General features: G+C 37.3%; 1 protein-coding gene across 1 annotated transcript in view; it reads right to left on the minus strand.

Annotated features, from left to right (window-relative positions):
* LOC104308718 (cadherin-19) overlaps nt 1–7,536 on the minus strand; it is a 69,635-nt gene extending 62,099 nt beyond the window's left edge. The window contains exon 1 of the mRNA XM_009909935.2: nt 7,523–7,536. The gene's annotated coding sequence lies outside the window, so the exon portion shown is untranslated. The remainder of the gene's footprint in view (nt 1–7,522) is intronic.
* Between the last annotated feature and the right edge of the window lie 2,255 nt (nt 7,537–9,791).

Here is a 9,791-nt window from a genome sequence, read left to right on the forward strand (position 1 = left end):
GGTTTTTGTTTGTTTGTTAGTTTTTGTTTTTTTAAGTGAGATTATTACCACTGTAGAAGGAAGAGTAGAAAGAGTTTTTCTAAGTGTTCCTGTAAAGCAAGAGGCTTTTTACTTTGCTTGATATCACCCTCAGGGATTGTAAGCACATTTTAGTGACAATCACATATATGAGTATAAATGAAGCAATCGCAAGCAGCCTCTCAGGGGTGGGGGTCTTGGAAGAACAGATTGATAATCAGCATGAATTTTTTTTATATGCAAGTTGAACACAAAACAGGCATAGCAAGCATTTCCTCTGGCAAATCCAACTTTAGAAGTTGGGTTTCCTCAGCTATAGAAGTTAATTGTTGGACTCTGAGACAAAAAACAAAAGCAGATTTCTCCTTCTGGAGGTTTTGAGTCACCTCTGGTTTTGGCTTTGCCCGTTGTGTTTTTTGCACTGGAGACACACAGCTAAATGTTTTAAATTTGATTTTTAAAGGTTGGGGGGGTGGGGTGGGTGAAGAAAAAGAGATCTTACCTGTGTAACCTCAGGACCTTCTAGGTATAAAAAAATGGGTACTGTAAAAGTTGACTGAAACATCTGATGCAGAGAAGCAAGCAGTTCTTTTCCACTTCACAGATCCTTGGAAAGCTTTAGGAGTTGCAGCTTCCTGCCAGTATAAGTCACTTGTGCTTTTAGTTTTGAAAACTCGCAGTAGGACACTGCTTACTGCATGCTATTTTGGGTGTCTTGAGTAAAACTATGAACACAGGCACTTTTGTGCAAAACATCATAAGGCCCCTCTGATGTTCATTCAGAGTTCAGAATTAAAATGCAGACGGCTCTAGCAAGCAAAATCCAAGCTGATTTTCTTTTTCCTAGTGGAAAAATAAAAGTACTCCCTGGCAAGTAACCAAGGTGGTGGGAAGGTAATTCATTTTGTGTGAGAGTATTTTGTAAGTGAAAAGGGTATGCCCTCTGTTTAGACATTAGTCTGGGAAACAAGTGATTAATTTAGAGTAGTCAAAAAAGTTAGTCAAAGAAGAGCGTTTCTACAGTCTGGCTGTTACCCTCCAGGGTTTTTTCACCCAAATAATTTAGGTTCAAGAATCATAAAATCTTCACACTGAGAAAAAAAACAAAACACAAAACCCACCAGAAAACAACAACACATGACCAAGATATTGGTTTGAGAGACAGGAAATAAACACTTTTAACTTTTTGTGACTCTTTACAAGTGATCTTTTTGCTACTGGCTAGTGCTGCATTTTTATAGTCAGCTAAAAAAAAAACCAAACCAAACCAAAAACTACAAGATCTTCACAAATTTGTGGAGTAATTATGCATTAGGCTAGAATTTTTTTCATAGAAGATAATTTTTATCTTAAGAGTGTTTATGAAATATTGAACAATAACTCACAAATCCACAGTGCGACTGGAAGTGAAGAAATAAAGAACTGTGGATTACAGATTACTTGTCTACTTATTATGGAAAAAATATTTATGATGAGATAATTTAGAACTTCAGGCTACATCATTATTAGCTCCAAGTCAACAAGAGAAGTCCTAAATGTTAAGACAACAAACACAACACTTAGTTCTTATGTGAAAACTGAAAAACTCTTCTCTTTACTTTTTATCAGATAATTTTAGTATATTTTTTTCTGTAGCAGAATGCAAGCAAATTCTGACTACTCCTTCAGATCTTACTCAGACATTCAGGAATCTCATGGCCTGAACACAAAAATGAGGAATGAGGAAATTCTTCATCACACATAGTACTATAAGAAAACAAAACTAGATAGTGTTCATATAATCTGTGTTGGCAGGGACCTCCAAATGTCACCTGGTCCAACCCCCTCTGCAGTAATCAGGGGCATCCTCAACTAGATCAGGTTGCCCAGAGCTTTGTTGAGCCTCACTTTTAATATCTCCAGGGCTGAGATCTCAACCACTTCCTTGGGCAATCTTTCCCAGTGTTCCACTACTGTCATGGTGCAGAACTTCGTAACAGCCATCTGACCTGTTGCCAGATCATTTACTGAGACTGATGAATCTTGTCACAGGATGCCATCAAGAAAGATATGCTACATGAAGGGAACAGGAGCAAGTAAATAGAAATGGTAGTTTCTCAACAATCCTTTTTGAAGAAATGATAAGGTGAACTGGCCAGTGTAGGAAGGACTTTTGACAAGGCACAGATAGTGTGTAGTAATAAGGTGAAAAAGAAACTAGCTGTGTGGTCTATACTATAAAAGAGAAGTTGAATAAGAAGGCTAATTTACAAAATTAAGAGAAAACATTTCTCAGTTGAGAAGAAAACACGTTCGTATTCCCAGTACAATGTTCTCATGTGATAAGCAGTCTCTCTTTCTCTTCATGTAGCCACCTGTTAATGACAGGCAGGCTTTCTGATATTAACATTGAAATGAAATAATTTAGACTGTCACATATAAAGGGAAACAATTATCCTTCTAGCTCTTACCTCATCTCTGAGGCCCAGCTATTTCCTGCAGAAAAGGATCTCAGTGATATGACAGCTTCCAGCAGCCACTGTCACCTTGACTGTTGTCACAGCTTCCCTCCAAGGTTTGTTAAAAGCTTAACATCATCTCCCTCCAGAGAGAAGATCTATTGCTTGCTGACAGCAGAATTAGTAGTGCAATCAACATAAATGGGCAACCCAGTTGTAAGGGAATACTGAAGAGCTCTACTTATTGCTTGAGCACAACCGAAACCTTCCTGAACATTTGGAAAACATGACTCAACTTTGTTCTACCTAAATAAATAAACGAATTATCATATAGATACTGACACTGAGAGAGAAACTTCAAAATTCCAATTAAATTGTTTGGAGTCTTTTCTATTTTCATATTTTGAATAAAAATAGGAGTTTCAACTATCAAAAGGCTGTCTTTTGAATAGAAAGTTTGACTACATGCAAGAATGTGAAAACAAAATTGGAATTGTCTATGAAATATAAAGCTTGGTTATGGATCAGTCAACCATAGTAGGATATCTATTAATTTCTTTTAAAATTATATGTTTTGTTCAAATATAATGGCAAATGATATTTTGTATATATATATATATGCATGCTATAATGACTACAAAAAAAGACAGTACTAAGAATTCAGTAGAGTTCCATTTTCCAGAAATTAAAGAAAAAAGAAGGTGAGAAACCCTAGCAGAACTGTTTATTTTAGAGGTCAGTTCTCATTCAAGGAGATGAAGGAGGCTGTATTCTCCTGTTTGACTCTTGTTTAATCGCACTGATCTCAGAAGATTTCAATCCCTTGGGTTCACTCTTTGGAACTGCAGGTAAAGAGTTCTTCCCTTAATCATTTACCAGTATGAGGAGAATTCAAAATACACAGGATCCTTGGCAAGGGCAAGATGTTTTCTTGAAATACCTTGGAAAACCAAAGGAAGAGATACACAAACCAAAAAGAGACAACAACAAAAAAGCACAAACAAAATAAAGAGCAACAAAAGCCATAAACAAAATAAACAACAAAAAACTCCAACCAACAAAGCAAAAATCCAAAAAAAAAAAACCCCAACAATAAGAACATATTTCTTAACTTTGTTCCTTCATGTTTCATTTATTCATTGTCTAATTATTCTTCTGCTGTGTTTGTCACTTGCATTTACCCAAGGCAGGTGTTTAGAGGAAATTCATTGGTGAGATTTCAGTCCTAGCCACATGTGGAGGGATTTCTTTCATAAAACACAGGGAAGAAATAAAAAGACATTATAGTCAAAGTAAAATGACCTTTTTATTTTTAATATTTGTAGACAATTGTCTCTAGAAAAATGAATTAATAAATTTCATACTTATTAGTTTACAGAGAATAAGAAACCACAATTTTATCTATAAGCAAAGGTGGCTATTTTCAAAAGAAAGCTTTTGGAAGTTAATTGAAGGTAGTCAAATATCTGCCAAGTGTTATGCACGCTGCTATATAAAAGCAACACAAGCACTGCTCCTATGAGGACAGGCTGAGAGAGTTGGGGTTGTTCAGTTTGGAGAATAGAAGGCTCTGAGACCTTATTGTGACCTTCCAGTACCTTCAGAGGGCCTACAGGACAGCTGGGGAGGGACTTTTTAGGGTGTCAGGTAGAAATAGGACTAGGGAGAATGGAGCAAAAGTAGAAATGGGTAGATTGAGATTGGATGTTAAGAAGAAATTCTTCACCATGAGGGTGGTGAGACACTGGAACAGGTTACCCAGGGAGGTGGTGGAAGCCTCATCCCTGGAGGTTTTTAAGGCCATGCTGGACATGGCTCCAGGCAACCTGATCTAATGTGAGGTATCCTTGCCTATATCAGTGGGGTTGGAACTGGATGATCCTTGAGGTCCCTTACAACCCCGACAATTCTGTGATTCGGTGATTCTGTGACTTATCTTTTAAGTCCTGTCCCACTTATGCATAAGAAAACAGTGATCCTGTGAACTAAAACCAGGGGGAAGAGGAGATATTTCCCCTTCATATTTTATCTCTGAATATCATGCAGGTTATTAGGTTTTGTACTTTTAGAAATCATTAGAGTGAAATATGAGAAGACTGAAGTTTTATTCTTTCATTTATTTTTTTAAATATATTTCCAACTTTCAGAATCCAGCTGAATTAAAACATTTTTTTCTAGAAATGTATCTCCTTTTAAATTTTTTTTCTTCTACTTCTTTTTCAGTAATTTCACTGCAACTAAAATTCAGTCCCAACTTAAAATATGATCTATGTCACAACTTCTGGAGCAGAAGTTAGATGCTGTAAGAGGCAGTTTAAGTAGACAAATACATGGATTAATCTATATTGCCAGTGAGTCTCTTCATCATGGAATTATTTGGATTCAGCTTCAAAATATCTTTGTGTCTTATTTGTTTCAATATTTAACGATCAGCTTTTGTGATTTTGCATCCTCCCCCCCCACCCCATGCTTTCTGTGTTATGAAATCTTTTTTGGTTTTTGTTATTCCAGAGGGGAAAACAGTTCAATGAATTGCAGCAATGTATAATTACTTAAGGTAAGTGTGTACTTAGTTGTATATATGAGAAGTCTGCGGAAATTGTGCATAACCTTCTTAATTAAAAGAATCTGAATATCACACTGTAATCAGACCATTCCAAAAACCATTCCTTTCTCCTTTACCTTCCTGTCTCTTTTCTTTTCTCAGTGAATATTGGTATAATAGAATACATTATTTGGAAAATAATAGACAGGCATTTTATTATCTTTCCCTGTTTATATTCCCATCACAAGATGCAATCAATAAGAATGATTTAATCTCAAAAATTTTCAAGATGATCCCCTGAGGGAATGCAATTCCCATATTCTTTTACTGTTACACACTGGTTAGATATAGATTGAACTAAATTGGGGATGTCATCTCATATCTGTTGCTAGCCCAAAGTCTCAGGCCTGAATTCAGGTGATTTCTGTAAATAACTACTTCATAATCTCCTACCTGTCTCCTGCAGATAGGACAGCAGCTGCTGTTAGATACAATGTCACACAATGTTAGGGGTTGGAAGGGACCTCAAAGGATCATCCAGTCCAACATCCCACCTACAGCAGATCATACAGGAATGCATCCAGGTGGGCTTTGAATGTCTTCAGAGAAAGAGACTCCACAACACCCCTCGGCAGCCTGTTCCGGTGTTCTGCCACCCTCACAGTGAAAAAAACTTTTCCTCATGTTTCCATGGAACTTTCTATGCCTCAAGTTCCATCCATTGCACCTTTTCCTGTCATTGTGAATCACTAAGAAGAGCTTGACTCTATCCACTTGGCACTCATTCAATTTAGAAACATTAATGAGGTCACCCCTTAGTCTCCTCCAAGCTGAAGAACCTCAGCTCCCTCAGTCTCTCCTCATAAGGAAGATGTTCCACTCCCTTAATTATTTTCATGGCTTTGTGTTGGACTCTTTCAAGCAGTTCCCTTAGGTCCTTCTTGAACTGAGGGGCCCAGAACTGGGCACAGTATTTGAGATGCAGCCTCACCAGGGCAGAGTAGAGGAGGAGGAGAGCCTCTCTTGACCTACCAATGTTCCTACAAATGTTAGATGGCTGTTGTACCTCTATGGTAGATATTGAAATATAACTATATCCATTTACACATAGACCAAAAAAAAAATAGTTCATAAAGTTCACCTATAGCTGTGAGTGATCAGCCCAATGTTTTTGTGCATTGTAACTTCTCAGTATAAAAAATATTGTAGAGATTGGTATGGGAACTGGTATAGAGATTACAACAGCCATAGCAGCCTAATTTGGAAAATAGATTTATGCACAAATATCAATGGCAGCAAAATAACCCTGTTGGATTAGTTCAATAAAAATAAATTGAATATTCCATTTTCAGAAATGTCAGTGTGTTTTGTAGGGGGGTTTGTGTTCTATTTTTGGGTTCTTTTCTTTTCTTTTCTTTTCTTTTCTTTTCTTTTCTTTTCTTTTCTTTTCTTTTCTTTTCTTTTCTTTTCTTTTCTTTTCTTTTCTTTTCTTTTCTTTTCTTTTCTTTTCTTTTCTTTTCTTTTCTTTTCTTTTCTTTTCTTTTCTTTTCTTTTGTTTTCTTTTCTTTCCTGTAAGGTATGCCCATGACATTTCTATCCCCAAAATGAATGAAATTAACTAAAGCATTTCACTCCATGTCCAACCAGCAAAGCTTAATTGATAGCTAGGAAGGAAAATGTGAAAAGTGAACAGCTATTGAGATAAGCTTCTGGGTAAGGAAAACATCCAAGCCTTAACCCTCCTTCCAAAAGGCAGAAGAAAGCAGAAGGCCAAATTTCTTTTTGCTGAGAAGGTGACATGGGACAAGATACACTCACTGCCTTCCAAAAGGCAGAAGAAAGCAGAAGGCCAAATTTCTTTTTGCTGAGAAGGTGACATGGGACAAGATACTCTCACTCCATGGACCATCCATCAACTCTGCTGTTTTTCTTCTAGGTACAGGACAGAGGAAAGCAGCAACACAATTGGTTTATGCTCTGTGGTTTTCCAGAATGAAAGAATTGAGCATTTCAGTCACATACTGAGAAAAAGCCTTTCAGACAGCAACATGAAATTAGAAGAACTTTGGTTTGTATGAGACCAATTCGCATTATTTATTTATTTATTTATTTATTTTAATTCTCCCATTCTCTTAATCAGTTTTTCTAATTCAGAAGAGTAGAAAAAAGGAGATTTTTTTTTTTAATTGCTTTTTTTAAATTGAGATTCAGAGATAATTTAGTGCAAGATTTACAGTTGTGTTCTGGCAACAACAACTTAACCTCAACTGTTAAATAATTAAAGATCCTAATCCTAACCTGTGTTTTTTCTGCTTTTACCTAGAGAGTATGTGATTGCTTGCACTCTATTAATACCTATTGCGGACTGGAATGATTTCTGGGTTAGTTAAAATAATTACTTTAAAAGGTAAAATGGCCCTGAGTTTAAAACACTTTCCCTCCACAGAAACATGTCCAAATCTATAACTTCAGCTGAAATAATTCATTCTAACTTCTGCAAACTATGTGACATCAAGCTTACAGTGTGATTCCTGGAAAGAGTCAGGTGGAAGGCTAAAAAGATGATGAGGGGACTGGACCATCTCTCTAACTAGGAAAGGCAGGCTGAGAGACCTGGGGCTGTTGAGCCCGAAAAAGAGGAGACTGAGAGTGGATATTATGAATGCTGATCAATATCTAAAGGGCAGGTGTCAAGAGGATGAGGTCAGACTTTCTCCAGTGATGCCCAGCAACATAACAAGGAGTAATAGGCACAAACTGGATTATTGATGGTTCCATCTGAACTTGAGGAAAAATTTCTTTCTTGTTAGGATGACAGAGCTCTGGAACAGGCTGTCCAGAGGGGCTGTGGAGTCTCTTTCTCGGAAGATGCTCAAATCCCACCTGGATGTGATCTGGTACAACCTCCTTTAAGAGGACTCACTTTAGCAGAGGTGGTGTGCTAGGTGACCTGCAGAAGTCCCTTCCAACCCCTATCACTCTGTGATTTATTTTCACCACAATATCCACAGTTATGTTCCTCTATTTAACATCTGTGTACAATTGTAAGTATTAACAGCTTGATTGGTCTTTAAAATAGTTTGAAATTTCACCAGAATCAATGGAAACCCTAATGCAACCAGCAGATTAATTTATGTCAGCTAAACATCAGAATTGTGATAAACTACATATTAAAAAACAAAACAACCCCCCCAACAAACAACAAAAAAACCCTCACACCCTACCATAATTGTTATTAAAGATAGCATAGTGTTGCCTAATACAGATTTGTAGCTGGTGCAATGTAAGTCTGCCCGACCTTTAAATGTCCAAGACAAATCAGATAGATAGAACTGAGTAACTGCTGCTTGTGAAATGCCCCTGTTTGATCTGTGAGCAGGCTGAGCAGATGTAAAGATGTCTAACTTCATTGACTGCTGTGTAGTCTACACTAATTAGACCATCTTGAAGACCCTGACATGAATGCTACACAAGTAACAGCATGGAAACACACTGACCTCTATAAGTCAGAAGCACAGTCAACCAACAAACAAGACCCTGTGTGATAAAATCTGAAGAGAAAAATCAGCCTAGTTATACTGAGATGTATTCATGGAAACTTTTCCTTTTAAAACTATCATCTGGTTTTGCATTTTACCATTTACTACCAAGGATGTTTGATGTTCATATAGAATTAATTTCTATGAATATGTGTAAAGAGTTTTGCTCACCAGTGAGAAATGAAGGAATATATGCATATAGTTGATCAAAAGGGCAATGAAAACACAGTAAAACTATAAAGTAAAGATTGTAAGCTGTTCTATTGTTGGGGAAGGAGGGTGGATAATTTTCACAAAACAGCAGAGAATAAACAGGCAAGATGTGTAAAGATGGAGAAGCATTTTGTGAGTGACAATTTCACAACATTTAGGAAAGTTTCTGCCAGCTGCTGGAGAATAGAAAACAATCAAAAGACAAAAGAAAATAAAAAAGACTGAGAGAGAGATGGAAACAGCCAAATTTCCTCTCCGCAATTATGCAGACATCTAGCCAAAACTAAATATGTTGTTAATGCACCAAGTAGGTAGGGGAGAGAGGGTAGGGAGAGATTGAGTATTCTAAATAAGGAAAATCAAGTTTATCTTTCCAAGAATAAACAACCAGATGGAGAAATTGTGACTGCATTGGCTTGGAGGCTAGCCAGATGAAGGACCAATTTTTCTGTCAGTCAGGAGAAAGAGAAAAGCAACCTATGAGAAGCACAGCAAGGTCCAAGACATGAAGATGTGAGTAGCCCAGGAGCAAGGTCAGCCTTGCCCTGGGTGCTAGCCAGCTCACCCGCAGCCAGATGGAGAACAGCTCTTGTAGCAGTCAGGCCACTGCCTTCAGGAGCCATCCTACCTCCCATGCAATCAGCAAGGCTGAGGGGTTTCACACAGAGACGGAAGCTGATAGGAGAAGGAACTATCATTGCCACAGGATAACTTCACTCTTTAGAAAGTGTTTAGGGATTCAGGAAGCTGGTTCTAGCAAGGATGCAACAGAGACACACGAATTCTATTGTTTGCTACAAAACAATGAAGCCCTGCTTTCTGCTTTTGACCTTGGCCAAATACCTGCTTCCTGAAGTGCAAAAGAAATGCAATATTGTTTACTCAAATTGCCCAGTAACATTTGTTATAGTCCCAGTTTCAAATATGATTGCTCCTTAGAGAAATTAAAAGCGGTATTCATACTATTATTGCTGTTCAACTAATTAAAAATGTTTGATCTATATTTCATGGCGGGGGGGATTAAATGATTTTCAGTGT

This window comes from Dryobates pubescens, chromosome 9 (genome assembly GCF_014839835.1).
Source record: "Dryobates pubescens isolate bDryPub1 chromosome 9, bDryPub1.pri, whole genome shotgun sequence".
Classification (NCBI taxonomy): Eukaryota; Metazoa; Chordata; class Aves; order Piciformes; family Picidae; genus Dryobates; species Dryobates pubescens.